Genomic DNA, 22,479 nt, shown 5'->3' with positions numbered 1-22,479 from the left:
TTCTGTAATGGGTCAGCTAAGTAAATAAGTAAGTAACTCAATTCATTCATAAAATTTCGCTCCGACCGGAATATTACTGCGATCTACAGGACAGCTACAAAGTCGGGTAAAAATTGTGGGTTTCGTCCATTTCACATCTTTCGATCATAACCAACACTGACTTCTTGTCGGAACCCGACCTCTGCACAAAATTTCGTGACCAAAATTGAGGCCTGGAGTTTTATTACAATTGTTAATGGATGAACTGACACACATAGCTAGATCGCTTTATCTCGTCAAGATATGAAAAAATAGCAAGGGGAGGGGGTCTACGACGAATACTTCGCGATGCTACGCAAATATTGGACAAAAAAACTTATAACACCCTTTCCACATTGTTTTTTAAAGTATAAATATTTTATTTTAAAAACGTCCGTAAATTGTAGGAAAAGGTCGTAAGTCCCTACAAAAATACAAAACTGTACAAGGAAAAGGTCGTAAGTCCAAAGACATCCAATTATCTCCCAAACGCGACCGAATTTTATCAAACAAAGTACAGGTATTGAAGCGGAATAAATAAACGAAGAATACTGCCTTTACCGCAATAATAAAATCGTTAATACAGATAGCGCTGGAATGTTTTTTCTTCCTCCTGAAAAATTTATTGAGAGGGACTTACGACCTTTTCCGACGGAGCAGTCGAAATGTTTTTATGTTTATTTAATTGTTGTCTTGTTAGAACGAGGTAATGTTAAGTTCGGCCGGACCGTGCATATAATATTCTGATCTGAAATGCATTAATTAGTTTATTTTCCTGTCAGCAATATCAGGCGGAGACGTTTTCTCACCACTAAGAACTCCATAACCAAATGACAGCTGAAAATGTAGATAAAAACTTCAAAGAACTTGGAATCTGACGGTACCGCTACAGGGGGCTATACAGAAACCTGGACATACATATGTATACACTTGTTGTTGTTTTTTTGCAGCCAATTCGGACCGAAAATATTGATAAAAACTACAAAACACCTGAAATCGCGAGGTACCGTTATATATGGTAACATGGGCGCCTTCGCCACTGGGGCGGCTACGCCATCGCCGACTTTCTCGCAAAATACAAGTGCTAGATAAAATCCGTTAAAGGCAAAATTATGAGTTTAATGAAGATCTGTCATCTCCCAAAAGTAGACAGTGGTGCCATAGGTATGATAGCGGACGCACGCGGTTTTGTGTTTTCAGGGTATTGAGAAAAATAATTATGGTATGTATTTTTTGTGATATCTTCTTTACCTTTGGTGATATCAAAAACGGATTTTATACCGTTAGAAGACAACGACTGAAGAATATAAATCCCAAATAATTCGCATGAAAAAAGCAATTGCAAATGTCAATATATTAATATTATGAAATATGTTAGGGGTGGGGCGCCTACGCAATGATAGGGGCGTGGTGGGTTAATGTTAGAAATTTGTCATGTTTAACTTAAATTCTTTATACCATAGATTACCAGACTATAATGTGAAGTTAAAATCAAATATTATCCTAAACGTATCTTGTTTTAGTTATATTATGATTTTTGTACCTTAATTCGAGGTACCCACTTCAATTAACCGCTAGAATCGGTTACTTTTTGTAAATTTTAAAATCATTTTGGATTATTCAATAGAAAACATGTTCCTTTTTTGCATAATGTTGATATTTAGGGAAGCAGTATGGTAAATTACAGTTTTAGAGTCCGTTGGAGAATGTTCAATATCGATGGCGGAGCTGCCCCATGGGTGGGGAGGCTTCGCCACTTTTTAGACATTTTGTAAATTTTCAAAAATAATATTTTAAAAACAAAATTATAACCATTTATATATCAAAACTTATAGTCAAGATATGCTAATAGTTTTACCAAAAATAATATTTGAAAAAACTTTAACGGTGTCGGTATGATAATATTTTGAACAAAAACGTGGTGAAGGCGCCCCATGTTACCATATACCTAGACCTATGTCCACAACTTTTTGTGTAGAAGGTTTCTGGCTACGGGGAACCCTAAATACCAAATTATAGCCAATTCGGGCCGAAAATATAGATATAAGATTCAAAATACCTGAAATCGGAGATACCGTTATATGGGGGCTATAGGAAAAACTTCCCAGAAGACTTTTTGTTAACATTTCTTAGGCATAACCAACAAAATGTGTTTGTTAAATGAGTATACCCTACATCACAATGTGGAAATATTCGTCGTAGACCACCAATGTGGTATACCAAAATTCATATCTCGACGAGATAAATCGTTGTTGAGATGTGGGTTCGTCCGTCCGTCTCTCCGTCCATTAAAAATTGTACACACGCAACAGGCCGCAATTATGGAACAATATTCACGAAATTTTGTATGGAGGTCGGGTTCAGACCAGAATAGACCGCTATAGTTTTTGGCGATAATCGTGAAATATTTAGGGGATGAAATGGACCAATTTTGTAGCGGCTCTGTAAATTGCAATTGTAGTCTGATCGGCGCGATCAGATAATATTTAGCAGCTTACATTGACCAAAACTTTTGTGTGAAAATAGGTCAGATTAGAGAGTTGCAGCCTAGTATATACAGGGATCTCTCAGTTTTAATTGTGGGTAGTATAACCTTAATCGAGCTCGAGATCGCAGTTATAGTTCAACGCTGACAAATGTTTGCACGAGGTAACAGTTTTGGTAAAGAATAGTGCCAACAATTGTTGATAATGATCGGACAGTAGTTAGCATGTTAACCATAACTTTTGTGGGAAAAATATAAAAATTGAGTTTTTAATCGGTAATTTTAATTCTGGGGACATATTCGGACAACTTACCAAAACTAAACTTGAAACCCAACTCTTGACCTCTCACTTGTATCAATGACTGTCTAACATCACAGTGCGCCTTAACCAACTTTAAATGGAAGGCGATTACATCTGGGAATTTTTTTGCGGATTTTGAAACTACAAACAAAAAATGGCCGGAGCGCTTTTTAAATTTATCGCGATCAAAGTTCACATTTACATGGTTTTTTATGTTTTCGCGATTTTGCTGGTATACCGCACATCGTTACAAATAAACTTTTCCAAAATGTTTCCAAAAAGTGGTTTGAATGTGATTAAATATAAATTTTAGCTGAGGCATTGTTGTGGCTTAGTAACAGATGCCAAAGATGCTGAGGTTTATCGGAATTGTTTTGCGGTGGCAGGGTTGTTTGGTACAGAAACAATTAATTGTGGTGCTTGGAATGAATACAACGAGAAGTGGCAGTACCGCAAACTGCCAATAATTCAAACGCAGGCGACAGATCTCTTTCTTTGGGCGTACAATTTGACTCTGTGATTGGAAGTAGTTTTGTGGCACATCCAACATCTGGGGTTATGCCTTTGGCATTTCGCGTATAATAAATACCGATGTAGTTTTTGTTATAAAAATGATTACTACTGCGAAAAGACATACAAATTCTAATGAAGTTTTTATTTCCGTACGTTATCTCCTCTCTACCTTTAGATTCATACATACATATGTATGAAGTGTAAATTGGTGTTTATGGCAGACTGTATGAATGAACAACCGAGTGAATGAATGGATGATATGAAGATAATAAACCTTACTTTTGTTCAATTTGCTTTTTTTCTATTACCGGTTTCATCACATTGTATTATTAGAACGTTTTTGTTTTGCTTTTATCATTTCTCATCGCCTTTTTGGTAGTTATCATTACGGAGAGTGGTAAGCAAGGGATTTCATGTCCTTTTCAACTCAAAAACACTGATTATTAAAACACTTATTATTAGTTGAAAAGTTACCGCACTTATGAAAAGTTTCATAACAGAATTAAGTGACTGAGTGTCAACTACAAAGATGGTCACAGCAACTACTATCACCAAAAATTCTGAAGCTGGTAAAAGCGAACAATAAATGAACTTGTGAGATGGAGGCGAAAGTGTTTTTGGTATAGATTGAAACATAGGAGTGCCACTTGCGTTTGAACATTGTCAATACCCAAAAGAATATATACAAATAACAATAAAGTAACAATATACACAGAGCTACGAATGGAAATAAAAATCAGAAAACTTTTACATCATTCGTGGCAGCATCATTGTCAAGTAGAAACACTTTCGAAAGACAACGTCAGTTATTGGTTTGAATTGTGATAAAATAACCGTAGGTTTGTTGATTTTCTATAGTTCTACAACAGTAATGTAATTTATGTACCCTACCCTAAATTCATGTAAAACGTATGAACTTTATACATAATTTTTATTTGATAAGCCAATATAACAACTTTTTGGACGGTCTGTTGAATGTTTACGTTAACAAAGGGTGAATAATCAATATAATATGTATTAAAGACTAGCAAAAACGCGACAAGTTCCTGGGCGTCGTTATTTTTTAATGACAACTTTGAACAATCAAAAAAATGTATTCTCAACTTCATTTATCCGAATCCATTGTCAAATCTATTTGTTCGTTGAGGAGCTTAAATTTGTGAGCAGATTTTTTCTGTAATATTTTCGTTCTCTTTCCTTGTCGGATTTTTCCGCCTAATAATGTTCTCATGCACCAATTCGGTTTTGTTGGAGTCCATGGAAGACGAAAATACATACGGGTTTTCCAGATCACTTCGTTATTTATTTCTTGAAATGTCAACTTTAAACGGGCATAACTTCTACAATTTACCACTTCTACATTTCACCACGGATTTCTTCTATCGTCAAAAGTGTCGCTTTTCAAGCAAGTCATATATTTAAAAAATAGGTTAAGACATGACTAAGTTACAGCGGTTGAAGTGTGAAAAACGGGCTCCATGCTGCGTAGAATACACAAAACAATTTTAATTTTTCCTTTTTCCAAAAAAGAAATTATTTTACATTCGAAAATGAGATAAACAATAAAATCGGTTATAAAATGAATGAGTTATGCAATTTTTGGTGTTTTAACCTTTTGTTTTTTTATACATATTCGTCTCTACGTCGCACAGTGGGAAAAAATACAGATCTAGCGTGCAGAAAATAAAAGTCGATATTTTATTGTATATTTGTTCATAATTTAGATAAGATTAGCTTTAAATAGACTATTTTACTTAATTTATACTTTTTCTGGTATAGCTCCGATATAACAGTACCTCCCGATTTTCGGTGTTTTGAGGATTTCTGCCATATTACCCTACCGAAGAGGCTAAAATTTGGTATATAGTCTTCGTTGCGGAGACAAATTATTCCGACAGAGCATTGTCGGTACAGGTCCACGTTTTGACATAACCCCCATAGAAAGGTACCGCCGATTTTGATCATTTTGAAGGTTTTGGCCACTTTATCCAACATTAGATCATATCTAAAAAGCTGAGTTTTGGGATTTAGTCTTCGTTGAGTGAATAAAATATTCCAGTTGAGAATTATCGGTATAGGTCCACGTTTTGGTATAGCCCCTTAGAACGATATCGCCCGATTTTAGGTATTTTTAAAGTTTCAGCCACCTCACTCAACCGAAATGGCGGAAATCTGGTTTGTATATACATAATTTGTGGTGGAGGGTATAATAAGAGTTCAAAATCACCCCATCGTGTTCTTTATACCTTACTCCACTATGTGGGGAGGGTATTATAAGTTGGTTTTGTCCAAAAAGTTTGTAACGCATCGAAATAATGGTAGTAGACCCATACTTATATATAAACAAGTGAGCAAAGGCTATAGTCGGGACGGGGCCGACCATGTGATACCCTACACCACTACCCCTGTGCATAAGCTTTTCACTGGTAAACATTTCTTTTAGGGAATATAAACCGACTACCACCAAAAATAATATGCCTCTTTGTCTCTGGGATCCCCATAAGCAACCAAAATTTCGTGACCATCCGAAAATTACGACCTGTAGCTTGATTGCACCTTCGCCAACCTGCTTTACACTAATGTAAAGGTAATATTTTCTTTTTCCATTGACAGGCTTTGCCGTTGGAATACCCCTACTAGAAGCCAATATATCCACAAAGAATAAAACTTTGAATTTGCCTCCAAATGAGTTTTTCCCCATTCCGACCCCTAAATATTATCCGACTATCACCAAAATCAATAGGCTTCTTCCTATGTGGGACCCGCATCAACTCCCAAAAAGTTCGTGACGATCCGATCAAAATTGCGACCTGTGGCGTGATTACAAAAAAAAAATCGGAAAATGGGATGCAGTACCGACTATTGCGATATCTCTGTTGTTTGAGCAGCTACGACAACCTCCTTTACATCGTTGTAAAGGTGATATTTTCTACTTTCCTAGCCAGATTTTGCTTTTTATATACCTCTTAAAGAAACAGAGATATTGGCTTTGAAGTACAAACTTTTTGACCAAAACCAACTTATAATACCCTCCCCACATAGTGGTGTAGGGTATAAAAATGAATGTCTTGACGAGCTGAATCGATCTGGCTATGTGTGTCCGTCCGTCTGTCCATCTAAACCTTGTAATCACGCTACAGGTCGCAATTTTGATCGGATCGTCACCAAGTGTTGGGTGTTGATGAGGGTCTCGGAGGAGAAGAAGCCTATTGATTTTGGTGATGGTCGGATAATATTCAGGGGTCGGAATGGGCAAAAAAGTTATGTGAAAAAGTCAACGTTTTATTTCAAAGTGAATATCTCCGCATTTATAAGGGGTATATCAAAACAAAACCTGCTAATGAAAGTAGAAAATATCACCTTTACAACTATGTATAGTAGGTTGTCGTAGGTGGTCAAACAACGAAGATACTGCAATAGTCGATAATGCAACCCAACTTTTCATTTTTGTGATTTTAATTATAATGACGAATATCACAGCTTCCAAAAGCTTCCAAAAGCAAAGCCTGAATAGGAAAGTAGAATATCTCACCTTTAGGTTGTCGGTAATGAATCCCATTTTCCGTTTTTTTTTTTTTTTTTGTAATCACGCTGCAGGTCGCAATTTTGATCGGATCGCGACGAATTTTTTGGGTCGCACAGAGGAAGAAGCCTATTAAGTTTGGTGATGGTCGGATAATAGTCAGGAGTCGGAGTAAGCAAAAAGCTTATGTGGAGAAAAGTCAACGTTTTTTTCTTATACAAACATCTCCGCTTCTGGTAGGAGTACTCCAAAAGGAAATCCCGAAAAAGAAAAGATCTCCTTTATATTGATGTACAGTATGTCGGCGTAAGTGGGCAAACAACCGAGATATCGCAAAATTCAGTAATATATCCAATTTTTCCATTGTTTGTAATCACGCTACAGGTTGGAATTTTGATCGGATAGTCACGAAATTTTGGGGGTTGATGGGGGCCCCACGGAGGAGAAGTCTATTGATTTTGGTGGTAGTCGGATAATATTTAGGGGTCGAAATGGGGAAAAACTCATGTGGAGACAAATTCAAAGTTTTATACTTTGTGAATAAGTCGGTTTCTAGTAGGGGTATTTCAACGGCAAAGTCTGCCAATGGAAGAAGAAAATATTACCTTTACATTGGTGTAACGTAGATTGGCGATGGTGGTAAGACAAGGGAGATGCCACAATAGTTGGTAATGCATCCAATTCTTCAATTTTTTGCAATCACGCTACAGGCCGCAATTTTGATCGGATGGTCACAAAGTTTTGGTTGCTTATGGGGGTCCCAGAGAGAATAAAGTATATTATGTTTGGTGGTAGTCGGATTATATTCCCTAAAAGAAATGTTTACCAGTGAAAAGCTTATGCACAGGGGTAGTGGTGTTGGGTATCACATGGTCGGCCCCGTCCCGACTATAGCCTCTGCTCACTTGTTTTAGTAATAAAAGCTAGTATTTAACTTTTTGGCCAAAAGGAACTTATAATACCCTCCCCACATATTGGTGTAGGGTATAAAAATCCAGAATTATATCTCAAAAACAAGATCTGATTGGGAAATACTGCTTCCGAATTTGAAAATAACTCGACAATTTGAGTAAGAAATGCAATAAAATTTGTTTACATTTTGTTGACCTGTATAACTATTATTCCAAAAACGATGTCATAAGTAAAATATAAGTAACAGTTTCCTTCTATTGCTATGATATTGAATACCTCTCTAACATATTTTGCAGCAAACATATATATGCTCTAACATAAAAATATATGTTATAACATAAAATATGTTTGGATCCAAACATATGTTGTATTAGGGACTGTAGCAAATATATAATATGTTTGGATCCAAACATATTTTATGTTTGCATCCAAACACATTATATGTTTGCTGATTTTTTTTTTTGGCTGTAGCCTTGCTGTATAATGATGATTTATAGTGACTTTGAAGTTTCTACATTAACTAACTACAAAGGTATAAGTACTAAACCCATAAAAAGTGCTATCAAGTGGTGACAGTCTATCGTGTGACCTATTTAAAAGCTGGAAGAGATCATTAAGATGCTAGAGCTTGCACCGCAGATAATAGAAACAGTACAATTTACAATGAATGAATCATATTACTTTCCTAAAAATATGAAATAGAACCAATATTGCCAACAGCCAAATTTGAAACTATTGACAAATAGTCTTCATACCACCGATATAATAAAAAATGCAAGATTTATAGGCTTTGTTCCTGTTTTAATAATTTTAATCAAAAGCTTCCTATGACCACATTCGACGTTTACCCCCTGTGAGCATTAAATGAGAGTATTGTTTGATGCCGAGTAAATGATATCTAATAAAGCCCAGTTCGAAAACGTTTTCATATTGTTTGCATACTTGATGATTACCTTGCTTTTGGTTACACACTTGTCCTGTGGTTGCTCCTTGTTACCAGCTGCCGGGATATTTTCTTTCAGACTCTTTATTTTGGTTTGATTCGTTTTATGCTACTTTTCTCATTCCTTGACTTTTACTCGTCTTTCCTTACAATTTATGCTGGTTGTATGACTAGCTGCCAGGATACAAAGCAGCCAGCTACCATAAAAAAGAAATGTTAATGAAGGAGGCTAATGAGAAAAATGAACAGCTGACAGGGAAAATATGGATTGTAAGAATTTCCTTTTTTGGGTGGGTATTGTGCTAAAAATTGACTTTAAAACATTTAATAAACGTTTTATGAATTAAATTGTTTAACCCTTGGAATTATTATTGAGGAAAATATGATGTTTATGGCCGAAATAAAAAGTTGAATGAGTTCATAGGGAAATCATTTCAAACAAATTCATAGTCATGATGCAATTACCAGGTAAGCCAGCAAGCCCACCAAAAAGAGAAAACAAATAAATGCTATTGGTAAAATTCAAATTAAGAAATTACACTATTATACACTATTATTATTTTGTTTTAAAAAAATAATAATAATGGTGTATAATAGTGTAATTTCTTAGTTTGAATTTTACCAATAGCATTTAGTTGTTTTCTCGTTTTTGGTGCATTCATCAGTACGAAAGTTTTGACATAACCTAACCTTACTAAAATTGACTCATGTCTTTGTTCGTACAAAATATTACTACATATAGAATTAATGGTATACAATGCGTTTGATTGTCGTTTCAACATATTGATATTCGTACTAATACGGCACATAGTCCAGTGGAAGATGTGCATTATTCACGCAATTGCTTAATTTAGATGAAATATTCTTTAACGGATACTTCTCTGTAAAGGTTTTGTTTTTATAACATACTAACTTACTGACTATTTTTTATAAAGTTTAAAGAGTAAATCTCATACAATACAGGTCCTATAAATTGGTAATTCGCTGTATATAAAGTGTATAGTATGATGCAATGACAAGGTGACACAGTAAGGCGCAGCACTGCGTGTAGTGTGTTCGGCTACTAAACAGAAGTTCGCAGGGAGCAAAATAAAATAAAGATATGAAGTGTGTGGATATTGAAAAGAAAATCCACCTCAACTGTTCTAAAAGTATACCATATTGCTCATTTACTCAAAGAGTTACACATTTTCTAAAAATCCACACTCGAGAAAAAAGAGTTTTAAGTAGGCGATTGAAATTTGACTTTCCCAAAGAGCTTGCCAGATATCAGTGCCAAATTTCTGTGCAAGATCAAGTGTGATCTGAAGAGTTTAAATGCTTCATAAACTAACAAAAATTGTTCTTTAATTATGCCAAAAATACAAAAAAACTAAAATTCGGCTTCAAAATGCACGCATCCATAATCTTCATATTGTATTCTTCTACTTTTACTTTTGGCAGATATCCGTAATTCGAATGGTACAACCAGCAATCGAATTACAGTTTAAAAAATTTCGATAGCTTTAACGTGTTTTTATCTATTTATATTCATTTTTGAGCTTTTTTTTCAAAAACACTTCCTGTGGTCCAACTATAGTCATATTTTATTGTATACTGCAATAGTTTGTAACGTGACAAGTGTCACATACATACAACGACACCTACATTCTTCCCTTACCATCATAGTAGCAATGAGTCGATATGCACTCAACAGTACCTCCATCTACGCCAGTCATGCATTGAAGTCATTTGCTTGCTGTACTCAATACACAATAATTCGCATTCACTTCATTCCAGTTGATCCTTTAGTATTCAAGTTTTCGCCGTTGAAGTCAGCTTGCTACTGCTGGGGGCTTGCTATCCACCAAGGCATTCCTGGGTGGCGTGTTGCGTTGGCAAATTTTGGAAGGGACTACACATTGTGGCTGTCCCATTAATAAATTGTACACAGTGAATTCTGTTTGCTGTCCCCACAGAGACTTCGGTTTCCTGTTCCACACAGAGACTTCGGTTTTCTGTCCCACACGGAGACTTCGGTTTACCGTCCCACACGGAGACTTCTGTTTCCCGTCCCACACGGAGACTTCGCTTTCCCGTCCTACACGGAGACTTCGGTTTCCCGTCCCACACGGAGACTTCGGTTTCTCATCCCACACAGGGACTTTGGTTCTTTGTTCCTAGATATACGCAGTAGTCTGTATGATTTCTTAGCTGTAATTAGTGTTGTATAGTAGTCGTTCCGAACAGAACAGTAGATCGTCGTCCACCCGCTCGATATCAATCAACACGTTCCCGATCACTACTGAAACGGAGCAGAAACCAGGATCGTCGCTCCCGATCATCGACAACTATCGTTATCAGCTAGCATCGTCATCACCGATCCCCGTCAACCATCGGCGTCGCCGAACACCCCCGAAACGTCATCACCGAGCGTCATCACCCGTCGCCGTTCCCGAACAGCTTCGGACGAGTTACCGAACATCACCGAATCGTCGCCACCGAGCTTCGTCAACCGTCGTCGTTGCCGAACAACTTTAGCCGAGTTGCCGAATCGTCCGAACGCCACCGAGCTTAGTCAATCGTCGTCGTTGCCGAACAACTTTAGCCGAGTTGCTGAATCGTCGTCACCGATCTTCGTCAACCATTGTCGTTCCCGAACATCACCGAGCTTCGTCAACCATCGTCGTCCCCGAACAACATTTGCCGAGTTGCCGAACACCAACCGGGTTGATAAAGTTCCCGATCACCTATAAATCGCCAGCATCTGTCCTATCAGCATCCTCCCCTCCGAAGAAGGCGCAATGTAATAATATCGCATAGAACTTACTAGCATTTAAATCAATAAACAACTGATTTAACCCCAAAAGGGAAAACACTAGTATTTTTATTCATAAGGTTTAGTGGGTCCTTATGGAGCCCCTGGACGCGACTGGAGCTACCCCAGCCGTCGATAAAACCACGTTACAAATTCTTGATAACCCTGGCTTCATCTGTATTTAATGTCTACAAACATATGTATTAGCTGTGTTATGAATTTCTGAAATCTTCTTTGTAACAAAGTAATATTTTGCTATCATAGACACACCTATAAATCTATGCAAATCTACCAAATCAAGTGTGTAATTTATAAACCACTAGCTGACCCAGTCCGCGTTGCTGGTCCGTTGTTTGGTTTCTCCGTGTAAACTTTAGTTATCTATCCAGTATTGGTACACCCATAATTAGGCATCCCTCTAGAAACTTCATAATATAAATCAATGTTTTGACATAAATTCCATATAATGGTATCCCCCAAATTTAAGATATAAAATCTCTTTTATTATACCTATCACCATAAATCGACAGTTTAAAGCACTTTGTGACCCACATATAATGGTCGGTGTACGTCAATTAACATTGCTATATATTGGATTGTTGGTCTCGGTTGGGGTCGTCATTATTACAGCAAAGAATTGTTGGTATAGGTCCACGTTTTGATATAGCTCCCTGCTGATTTTCGCTATTTTTGAGGATTTAACATCATTATCACACCGAAATGGCTGAAATCTGGTTTTAATATATTTTAAAGAGGAGAGCATAAATATTCGTATTGACCGAAAGACACGCCTTTTTATTTGCGCTCGGTATGTAACAGTAATAGGTTCACGTTTTGATATAGCTCCCATAAAACAGTACCTCCCGATTTTCGATAGTTCAGAGATATAGCCACTGTTCAGTATACGTCCTCGTTTTGATATAGCTCCCAAAGAACGGTGGCGCCTGATTTTCGCTATTTTTGGTAGATTTAACCTCATTCAGGCCGATCGAACGTAACGCTTTTTTTCTTCGCGCTCTATATGCAATAGTGGTAAAATACCCCTCAGCGAAATGTATGTTCCTTCGGGATATGTATGGCAACATTTATGTAATTCATAAAAAAATTACTTCTATAAATTGTTGTTGTTATTATCGAGATTTTGCTGTATTTAAAAAATGTATCCTTACCTACCTATTCCAAGGACTGAAATCAATGCTCATGAAGTTTCACTTCCCACATTTTGAGATTTTATCCGTAATTATAATATTTTCAAAAATCGAACACGATCGCGGTATTCTGATTCCAATGATGATATTGTTTTGTATATCAATAACTTTGTCTGATTTCCAATGGATCTTTCTGGAATTTCGATCTTGTGACATCTCAAGTTATCCGAATTTTACTGTATTCCAAAATGTGGAGTTGATCGCGCTGTCCCACTTATTGTTTAGTGTTCAGAGTTTATAGCGTTTTTAGGCACGCTTACAAAATTATGTATATTATCTGAAATAATAAATGTTTGCAAATTTTGTGATGACCGCGATATTTCACTTTTCGCGAAGACCATTCAGGGTCAATACAGTAATTACAGTAGTATTGCAAACAATCTGTAAACAATACGTTCAAAAATATCAGGGACTTCAGATTTAAAAAAAAAAAATTGAAGGAGAACCTCCGGTCACTACACTTAGCCGTATTAAAATAGCTCACGACCGCGCTATCCCACTTCTTCAAGCTAGTGTTTATATCATTTTTGTGTCACACTTACTAAAATTATGTATATTAATTGAAATAATACATTTTTGAAAACTTTGTGATGACCGCGATCATTCAAGGAAAACAATCTGGTCACTACTCCTAGCCGTATAAAAACAGCATACGACAGTTCTAATTAATTGAAATAATACATTTTTGAAAATTTTGGGATGACCGCGATTTTCACTTCCGCGACGACCATTCAGGGTCAAGACTGTAATTACCATAGCATTGCAAACAATTTGTAAACAATATATTAAAACGTATCTTGAATTTCGCGGTTTTCTTTAAAAAATTGTGGGGAGGACCACCGGTCACTACACTTAGCGGGATAAAAAAATAGATTACGGCCTATTCTCAGACCTAAAAACTCCACATACAAAATTTCATAAGATTTCCCAATCGATTTTTCGGAATTTCTATATTGACATCTCAAGTCATCGGGATTTTACTGTATTCCAAAATATGACGTTGACCGCGTTATCCCACATATTGAAGCCAGTGTTTTAGCGGTTTTGTAGTCACGCTTACTAAAATTAGGTATATTATCTGAAATAATACATTTTTGAATAATTTGGGATGACCGCGATATTTCACTTCCGCGACGACCATTCAAAAAAATATATAGCCTATTTTCACCACCGGTGTTCCCAGTACATTTTCTGAAATTTTCAAGAAAATCTATTCAGCCGTTTTTGAGTCTATTCGGAACATACAAACAAACAAACATACTAACATACACACATTGCCTTTTATATATTAGACTAGCTGACCCGGTCCGCGTTGCTGGCCCGTTGTTTGGGTTCTCCGTGTAAACTTTAATTATCTATCCAGTATTGATACACCCATAATTAGGCATCCCTTTAGAAACTTCATAATATACATAAATCAATGTTTTGAATTAAATTCCATATAATGGTATCCCCCAAATTTAAGATATAAAATCTCTTTTATTATACCCTTCACCATAAATCGACAGTTTAAAGCACTTTGTGGCCCATATATAATGGGCGGTGCACGTCAATTAACATTGCTATATATTGGATTGTTGGTCTCGGTTGGGGTCGTAATTATTACTGCAAAGAATTGTTGGTATAGGTCCACGTTTTGATATAGCTCCCATAGAACGGTACCGGCTGATTTTCGTTATTTTTGAGCATTTAAAATCATTATCACACCGAAATGGCTGAAATCTGGTTTTAATATATTTTAAAGAGGATAGCATAAATATTCGTATCGACCGAAAGACACGCGTTTTTATTTGCGCTCGGTATGTAACGGTAATAGGTTCACGTTTTGATATAGCTCCCATAAAACAGTACCTCCCGATTTTCGACAGTTCAGAGATATAGCCACTGTTCAGTATACGTCCTCGTTTTGATATAGCTCCCATAGAACGGTGGCGACTGATTTTCGCTATTTTTGGTGGATTTAACGTCATTCAGCCCGATCGAACGTAACGTCTTTTTTCTTCGCGCTCTATATGCAATAGTGGTAAAATACCCCTCAGCGAAATGTATGTTCCTTCGGGATATGTATGGCAACATTTATGTAATTCATAAAAAAAATTACTTCTATAAATTGTTGTTGTTATTATCGAGATTTTGCTGTATTTAAAAAATGTATCTTTACCTAGCTATTCCAAGAACTGAAATCAATGCTCATGAAGTTTCACTTCCCACATTTTGAGATTTTATCCGTAATTATAATATTTTCAAAAATCGAACATGATCGCGGTATTCTGATTCCAATGATGACATTGTATTGTATATCAATAACTTTGTCTGATTTCCAATTGATCTTTCTGGAATTTCGATCTTGTGACATCTCAAGTTATCCGGATTTTACTGTATTCCAAAATGTGGAGATGATCGCGCTATCCCACTTATTGTTTAGTGTTCAGCATTTATAGCGTTTTTTAGGCACGCTTACAAAATTATGTGTATTATCTGAAATAATAAATGCTTGCAAATTTTGTGATGACCGCGATATTTCACTTTTCGCGATATTTCACTACCGCGAAGACCATTCAGGGTCAGGACAGTAATTACAGTAGTATTGCAAACAATCTGTAAACAATACGTTCAAAAATATCATGGACTTCAGATTTTTTTAAAAAAAAATTTGAAGGAGAACCTCCGGTCACTACACTTAGGGAAAACAATCTGTAAACAATACGTTCAAAAATATCAAAGATTTCAGATTTTCTTAAAAACATTGTGGGGGAGGACCACCGGTCACTACTCCTAGCCGTATAAAAACAGCTTACGACAGTTCTAATAAATTGAAATAATACATTTAGGAAAATTTTGGGATGACCGCGTTTTTCACTTCCGCGATGACCATTCAGGGTCAAGACTGTAATTACCATAGCATTGCAAACAATTTGTAAACAATATATTAAAAAGTACCTTGAATTTCGCGGTTTTCTTAAAAAAATTGTGGGGAGGACCAATGGTCACTACACTTAGCGTGATAAAAAAATAGATTACGAGCTATTCTCAGACCTAAAAACTCCACATACAAAATTTCATACGATTTCCCAATCGATTTTTCGGAATTTCTATATTGTGACATCTCAAGTCATCGGGACTTTACTGTATTCCAAAATATGGCGTTGACCGCGTTATCCCACATATTGAAGGTAGTGTTTTAGCGGTTTTGTAGTCACGCTTACTAAAATTAGGTATATTATCTGAAATAATACATTTTTGAATAATTTGGGATGACCGCGATATTTCACTTCCGCGACGACCATTCAAAAAAATATATAGCCTATTTTCACCACCGGTGTTCCCAGTACATTATCTGAAATTTTCAAGAAAATCAATTCAGCCGTTTTTGAGTCTATTCGGAACGTACAAACATACAAACAAACAAACATACTAACATACATTTGAGAAAAAAATATATTTTTCTAATTTTTTAAATCTCTTAAAAGATTTTTTTTCCAATTATTTACACATGTTATGTACATTTGTAATGAGGAATTCTAAGAAAATAAATGCATACAAAAAGGCATACATTCATAAGTAATCTTTATGTATATTGTGTTACAATATAAAAACTTTTACAAACTTAGTTTGAAATCATCATTTATTGAAATTGTACATTGTTAAAGTCAAATATCATTAAAACAAGTAAAAAAGTATCAGTCGGCTTTGCCGACAGAGATATACCCTTAGCTTATGTGAATTGAAACGTTCATATACGAACAGGTCGAACGTATTAGGGGTTTTCAGAATTTTGTGGCCCTGTTTGAACATTTGAACTTGCCGACAAAAATGTGGATTAGGATTAGAGTTCAAGTGTTGCGGAGGAGGTACTTGAGGGAATGGACCGACATAGTCAATTATGCAAATGAATCTTATTTTGGGAGTGATATCATTTCGATAGAAATCGTGCCCACTAGTCATTTCAGAGGGTTATAGTATAACTTTTGGACCAATATGCCAGGAAGCACGGACTTGTTCACGGAATACATAATATCGCTGTAAAAAGGACCACAACAGCTTCGGTATACAAAGGATCTGCGAACAGACGCTAAACTGTGGGGGAGGGCCACTTTATAAGTTAAACTAAATTTGGACAAAATATTAGGAGATCCAAAGTTTGGTCCAAATTGGTTGCCCCGTTCAAGTGATATCATGCATACCATTTTATTGCCATTTTTAAATATTGGGGGGAAGTACCAGAAGTTGTAGACCGATATTGCCCATCTTCGAATTGAAACTAAGTTTGGACAAAATATTACGAAGGTCAAATTTTTTACTAAATCGGTTGATTAGTTCGAGAGTTATCGTGATCTGCAGCCACTATATATGGTGCCATAGGGGTTTTTTAAAATTTTAGGGCTGTTTTCTGAAGAAGTATGGACTTGCCACTGAAAAAACTTTTACTGTCGTAATTGAGGCTGCGAATGCAAGTTTCTTTAAAAAAAATCAAAGTGATTTGAGAGCATGTCTTAAAGTGAATTTATCCAAAAATGTATGTGGGAGGTACCCGAAGGAGTGAACTAATATAGTCCATATTCGAATCTGATCTATATCTGGTAGATATATTAGGATGTTTAAAATATGGACCAAATCGGTAGAGTTATTTTTGAACTTTTGTGGGGGAGGTACCTGAAGGCGTGGACCGATATGGCTTATCTTCGAACTTAAACTAAGATTGCACAAAATATTACGAAGGTCACATTTTGGACCGAATTGGCAGATCCGTTCGAGAGTTATCTTGCCCTCCAACCACTACACACGGTGTCGTAGGGGTTTTTTTTTACCATTCAGGCTATTTTCTCAGGAAGTATGGACTTGCCCTTGATGAAACTTGTACCGTAGTATGGACGCAGTGAATACAAGTTGCTACAGCAAAAATCAAAGCGATTCGAGAGCAGGCCCTAAACTGAGCTTTCCGAAATTTAGAGTGGGAGGTACCCGAAGGAGTGGACAGATTGGGTTTGGACAAAATATTACGAAAGCCAAAATTTGAACCGAATCGATTCATCCGTTCGAGAGTTATCGTGCGCGCCAGCCGGCAGACAGACAGACGGACGGGCATGGCTAAATCAACTCCAACACATTTCGTCCAAAAATACTTGGGGTAAAACCATTATTTCGATGAGGCACATTTTGTCCGTATGAAAGTGTATATATCATTTCTAGCCTAAAGGCTGAGGGTATAAAAATCGAAGACACGCTCGCAAATTTTTTCAAGTGGATTTGCAAAAGAATTTTTTTTTTTACCATAATACACAAAACACAACTAACACTGTGCAATAGTATTTTGGAAGTTCCTTTCAGAAGTTTGACATATAGCATAACTGTCCTTCATGTGATTGACAATTTTATAAGCTTTTAATAGTATACATATATGTAAGCGTAATCGATTACTTAAAGCAGGTTGTCGGAATATCTGGTTTAAAATTTTAGAAAACCGGATATATTCCCCAAGAAAATTTGTCATTAACGTGTTGGAAATAACGAGAACTATTAATGGCAAATATTTCAGGTGCACCCCAGATGTCTATATAAGCAATAACCAATATATATACATCTGTGTAAATACCAATAAGTATCAAAAAAACGAATATACAGAAAAACAAAACATTGTCTTATTCTGAACCAAGTCCGGGTAAATGGCAAAAAGGACCATGAAAACGGGGCAACATCGGTTAGTTGTCAATAAGAACCGTACCTAAAATCGTCTGAGCAAAATTTTTGTAAAATCTCATCTTGTGGTACTTTTACTACCGTTCAAGAAAGAAACGACGAACAAGACATGGAAGGAATTTAGTAAGAAGAATGAAATGTTCTACAAAAAGATATGATAAGACATAAGACATATCATCTAAAAAAGATGCTGCAATACCACCAAACAGAGATGTAAAGCCAATCTCTCAAGCGATGTGTCAGAAACTTGACCTATGGAGAAAATTCCTTTGGGGTTCTTTATATACTCTTCAAGTGGAAGTTTCCACCCCGAGACTTTAAGTTGCATTTTGTGTCACAGAGTAATCAAAGAAATAGATTAATTAAATCGTTTGTTTAATTTTTTATTTATTTGTAAACCATAATGCTTTTGTTTTAAACAATCTTACAATTACAATTTATAAGGTTAAAAAAATAAAAAATATATTCTTGCTGTTATTTGTTCGACATTTTTAATATCAATAAAATAACTTTTATAACTTACTTACTTATCTGGCCCATTACAGAACATTTGTTCCATAGACCGAACTAAGAAAATATCTCCAATTCTCTCTGTTTAGTGCTTCACTTTCTGGAATACCGCGCCTTGTCATCTCTTCATCCACTTGTTTGCTCCATCTATTTTTTGGCCTGCCAATTCAGCGTGCACCGCCATGTGGCTCGAATTTATACGCCTTTTTAGCGGGCTCATCATCGCTCATTCTTATTATATGGCCTAGCCAACGCAATCGTTGCATCTCGATACGTTTAATTATATTGATGTCGTTGTATAGCAGATACAGCTCGTGGTTCATACGACGTCGATGTTCACCGTCAACGCAGATTGGTCCGTAGATCTTTCGAAGAATTTTTCTCTCAAACACACCAAACACTGCCTTACCTGCTTGCGCAAGTACCCAGGCTTCGGAACCATGAGTGTTTTGTAAAGCGATATTTTTGTTTGACGAGTTGTGGCTTTGTTTTTGAAGTGCTTACTTAAGTCAAAGTAGCATTATGTTAAAAAGGGCAAGTCGATCGAAATAAGTAGTTAGTTCTTGGCCACTTACATAATTAGTTAAATAAGTAGTTACTAAAATCATCACTACTTTTCTAACTACATATTTTTACATATCGCGCGACATACCCTTGTTAATATAATGGGTCGGTAGGGGATTTTGTAACGAGTAGTTTTGCTGGGGAAGTATCATTTCGAACAATACGAACATTTAATAGATAGATAGAATAGAAATACGTACCATGTTCCCGCCCAATTGAGGTTATTTTCAAAAGTATTTAAAACATTTTCTTAGCGAGTCAGCTGTAACATATTATAATCGATTCGCTAAGATTTTAAAGGCCCTTCGAAAAAATTTTCTTCATAGTTTTACATTATTCACGCTATAGATCTTCGTGTTAGAATAGTATCCATTTTAAGCTGTATTTACTAAATTTTCCAATGTAATTGACTAGAACTAGATATGTGTTTTTATGAGTTTAGGAAGCATACATGCAACGTCTAGTTATATTCACAATCGATTTTTGGTACTTCACAGATCGTAACAACATTTTCCAAACGAATTGGTTAAATGTTGGGACTTCAGGTTCTTCATTTAGGAAGATCACATTTATTAAATTTAAAGTGCTGAAAAGGTACTGAGGAGAGATCATAAATGTATTAAGATATAGTAATGTATAGGCGATTTTGTGGGACTCGTTTTCACAAAATAGCTTGTTCCGATTTGTCACCTGAAATCAACCTTAAAGGATATAAAAAATATTAAGACGTTTATTGCAAGTAATTTGAAAATTCTTACTTAATAACCAGCTATACCCTCTTAAAGTGGGAGAAATTGTCATGTCAGTAAACTCATCTGCTTTAAAACGTATAAACGTATAAATTGTGAGGATTCAGTAAGGAGACAAAGAAGCAGCAAGCATTTGGAGCAGTCCATAGACCTTGGATTCTAGTTTCATTTATGACATCACAAACAAACCAATGAACAGAAAGAAGGATTTTTACCAAGCTTGTTATGTCTTAGCTGCGGAGGAATTTTTGTTTATTTAATTTTGTTACTCAATAAAAACAATATGCTTTATCACCTTGCATTGTTTTCTTTTTGAATGGATTCTTGCATTAATAATTTGAAGAATTTATGTAACTTGTTGTCGTTGTTTTGACTTTATGGTCTCCGTTGTAATTTATTCTTTAGGGATTTGTTTTTCATAATAAATTTCCATCATTAATAATATTTTTCTTGTTGGTGTTGTGTTTATTTTCGCTACATAATTATTTCATGGGTTATTTTCCGTTTTCATTGCCTTTAGAATATAATCTTGTTGTGTGGAAGCGATAATTGGCGTTCGTCAACGTGCATGTCTCACTCTCGTGAGCGAATAAGAAACACACTCTATTACCACACAGCCGTTTTCCATTCTTCTGCTTCTTGCTGAAGGTTTTAAACAAATTAATTTATGCCAAATCTCTTTTATCCGTTTTCCTTTGGTCTACTTTTCGTTTAAAACGTAAGTTTATTCTCTATTTTGTGTGTTGCGAACTCGTGTTTAGACATTGTACGAGTATTCTTCAATGCGTGTTATTTAAAAAATGATGATGGTGATATGCTTTTGCATTAATCTTGTTGCTGGCTCTTTTTCCTCTTATTCTTTCCTTTCATACTTTCTAGTTTCTTCCTCTTATTATTTAGTATATGATTATTTTGTGAGATATGTATTTGAATTTTCAGGATACGTTCAATAACAACCCAACCACCGGTAACGGCTTATTGAAACAAACTGATTACCATTGTCAAACTCAAAACAATGTCTGTGTGCATAGTTTGACATATTTTTTATTCGACCAGTCATGCGTACCAATGTTTCTGTGACGAAGAAATTTAAAGAGAACAAAGAGTTTTATATTTGGTAATTCTCTGTTGGAAAGTTCATTATTACTTCTAAGAGCAATATTAGACATTTATTTGAAATTAAACATACACACACACACTGTCTCTCAAATCCCTAATTTAACTAAAACTCTTGGAAGTTACAATGTGCCGTGCTCATGAACGGTTAACAACTCGTCTAACTTTCTGTTCAAGTTAAAAGTAAAGAGATCCAAGAGTTCTATGATTGCTACATTTCTATTGGAAAATTGTTATCGTAGTGATTATGTCACATGTGCCTCTCTTTTTCAAGATTTTAGTAAAATTGTAACAACGTTTGATATGTATGAAGAGTTAACAGCTCGTCTAAAATTCATTTTTGCTACTAACGTCGTGCAACAGATTGTTAACAGAATGTTAACGCATGCCAAATTTTACACTTTTTAGCGATTATTTGTACCATCCATTCAACATCTTATTGATGCGTATGGATTGATGTTAAGAACACTGACATTTGAAGTGTAGTTTACAAGCATTGCTATTCCCTAGGAAAATATGAATCACCTCGATGTATATGCGGTAAGTAGCATGAAATCATTATTTAGTAAATCCAAATATTGTCATTATTATAATAATTATACCTAGTATAAAAGTCAGATGTATTGCATTTCAATAACCCGCATTACATGAGCGTAGTCTGAAATACAGAGCTGGCATTGCATTTCCGTTAAAAAATTAACATTTTGTATGAAGTATTTTTTTTTCTAAAACGAGTTGTACAGAGCCTTCATCTAAAATCGTCGGATACTTTGGAGGGAAAATAGGGTTTTTCTTATATTATAATTCCTTGGGTTTTGATTGAAAATTCCTAACAAATCCCTATATTTTTATGAATATAACTTCTACGGTTAAACTTATAATTTACATTAAATGCTCTGTTCCAGAACCTGCAAGAAGCTACTATTTTTTACTACGATAACACTTTTTCCTTAATGTTACCGGAAAAAAATAATAAAAATTAGTAGATTCTTGCAGTTCTGGAACAGACCATATATGTTTCAAATAGTAGTCGATGTAGTAACACCGTCAACATGACCAAGCCAGCGTAGACGTTATAACTCGATATGTTTAACGACGTTGTAACCTTATACGGAGTCTATACCAAAGGAGAGCAAAAAACTA

The 22,479-nt window shown here is 35.7% G+C and overlaps 1 long non-coding RNA gene across 1 annotated transcript; it reads right to left on the bottom strand.

The window, feature by feature from the left end:
* Positions 1-18,766: 18,766 nt before the first annotated feature.
* LOC141393457 (uncharacterized) lies at positions 18,767-21,183 on the bottom strand. Its single transcript, XR_012410104.1, has 3 exons — positions 20,516-21,183; positions 20,230-20,454; positions 18,767-20,172 (listed from the first exon to the last, which is right to left on the bottom strand). It is a non-coding gene; the product is annotated as an uncharacterized lncRNA (long non-coding RNA).
* Positions 21,184-22,479: the final 1,296 nt, after the last annotated feature.

The sequence above is a fragment of the Musca autumnalis genome, unplaced genomic scaffold (assembly GCF_047663935.1).
Source record: "Musca autumnalis isolate F117 unplaced genomic scaffold, ASM4766393v1 scaffold_2, whole genome shotgun sequence".
In the NCBI taxonomy this organism is placed as follows: Eukaryota; Metazoa; Arthropoda; class Insecta; order Diptera; family Muscidae; genus Musca; species Musca autumnalis.
The sequence above is the reverse complement of the archived record's forward strand: the minus strand, read 5'-3'. Positions and strand labels throughout refer to the sequence as shown.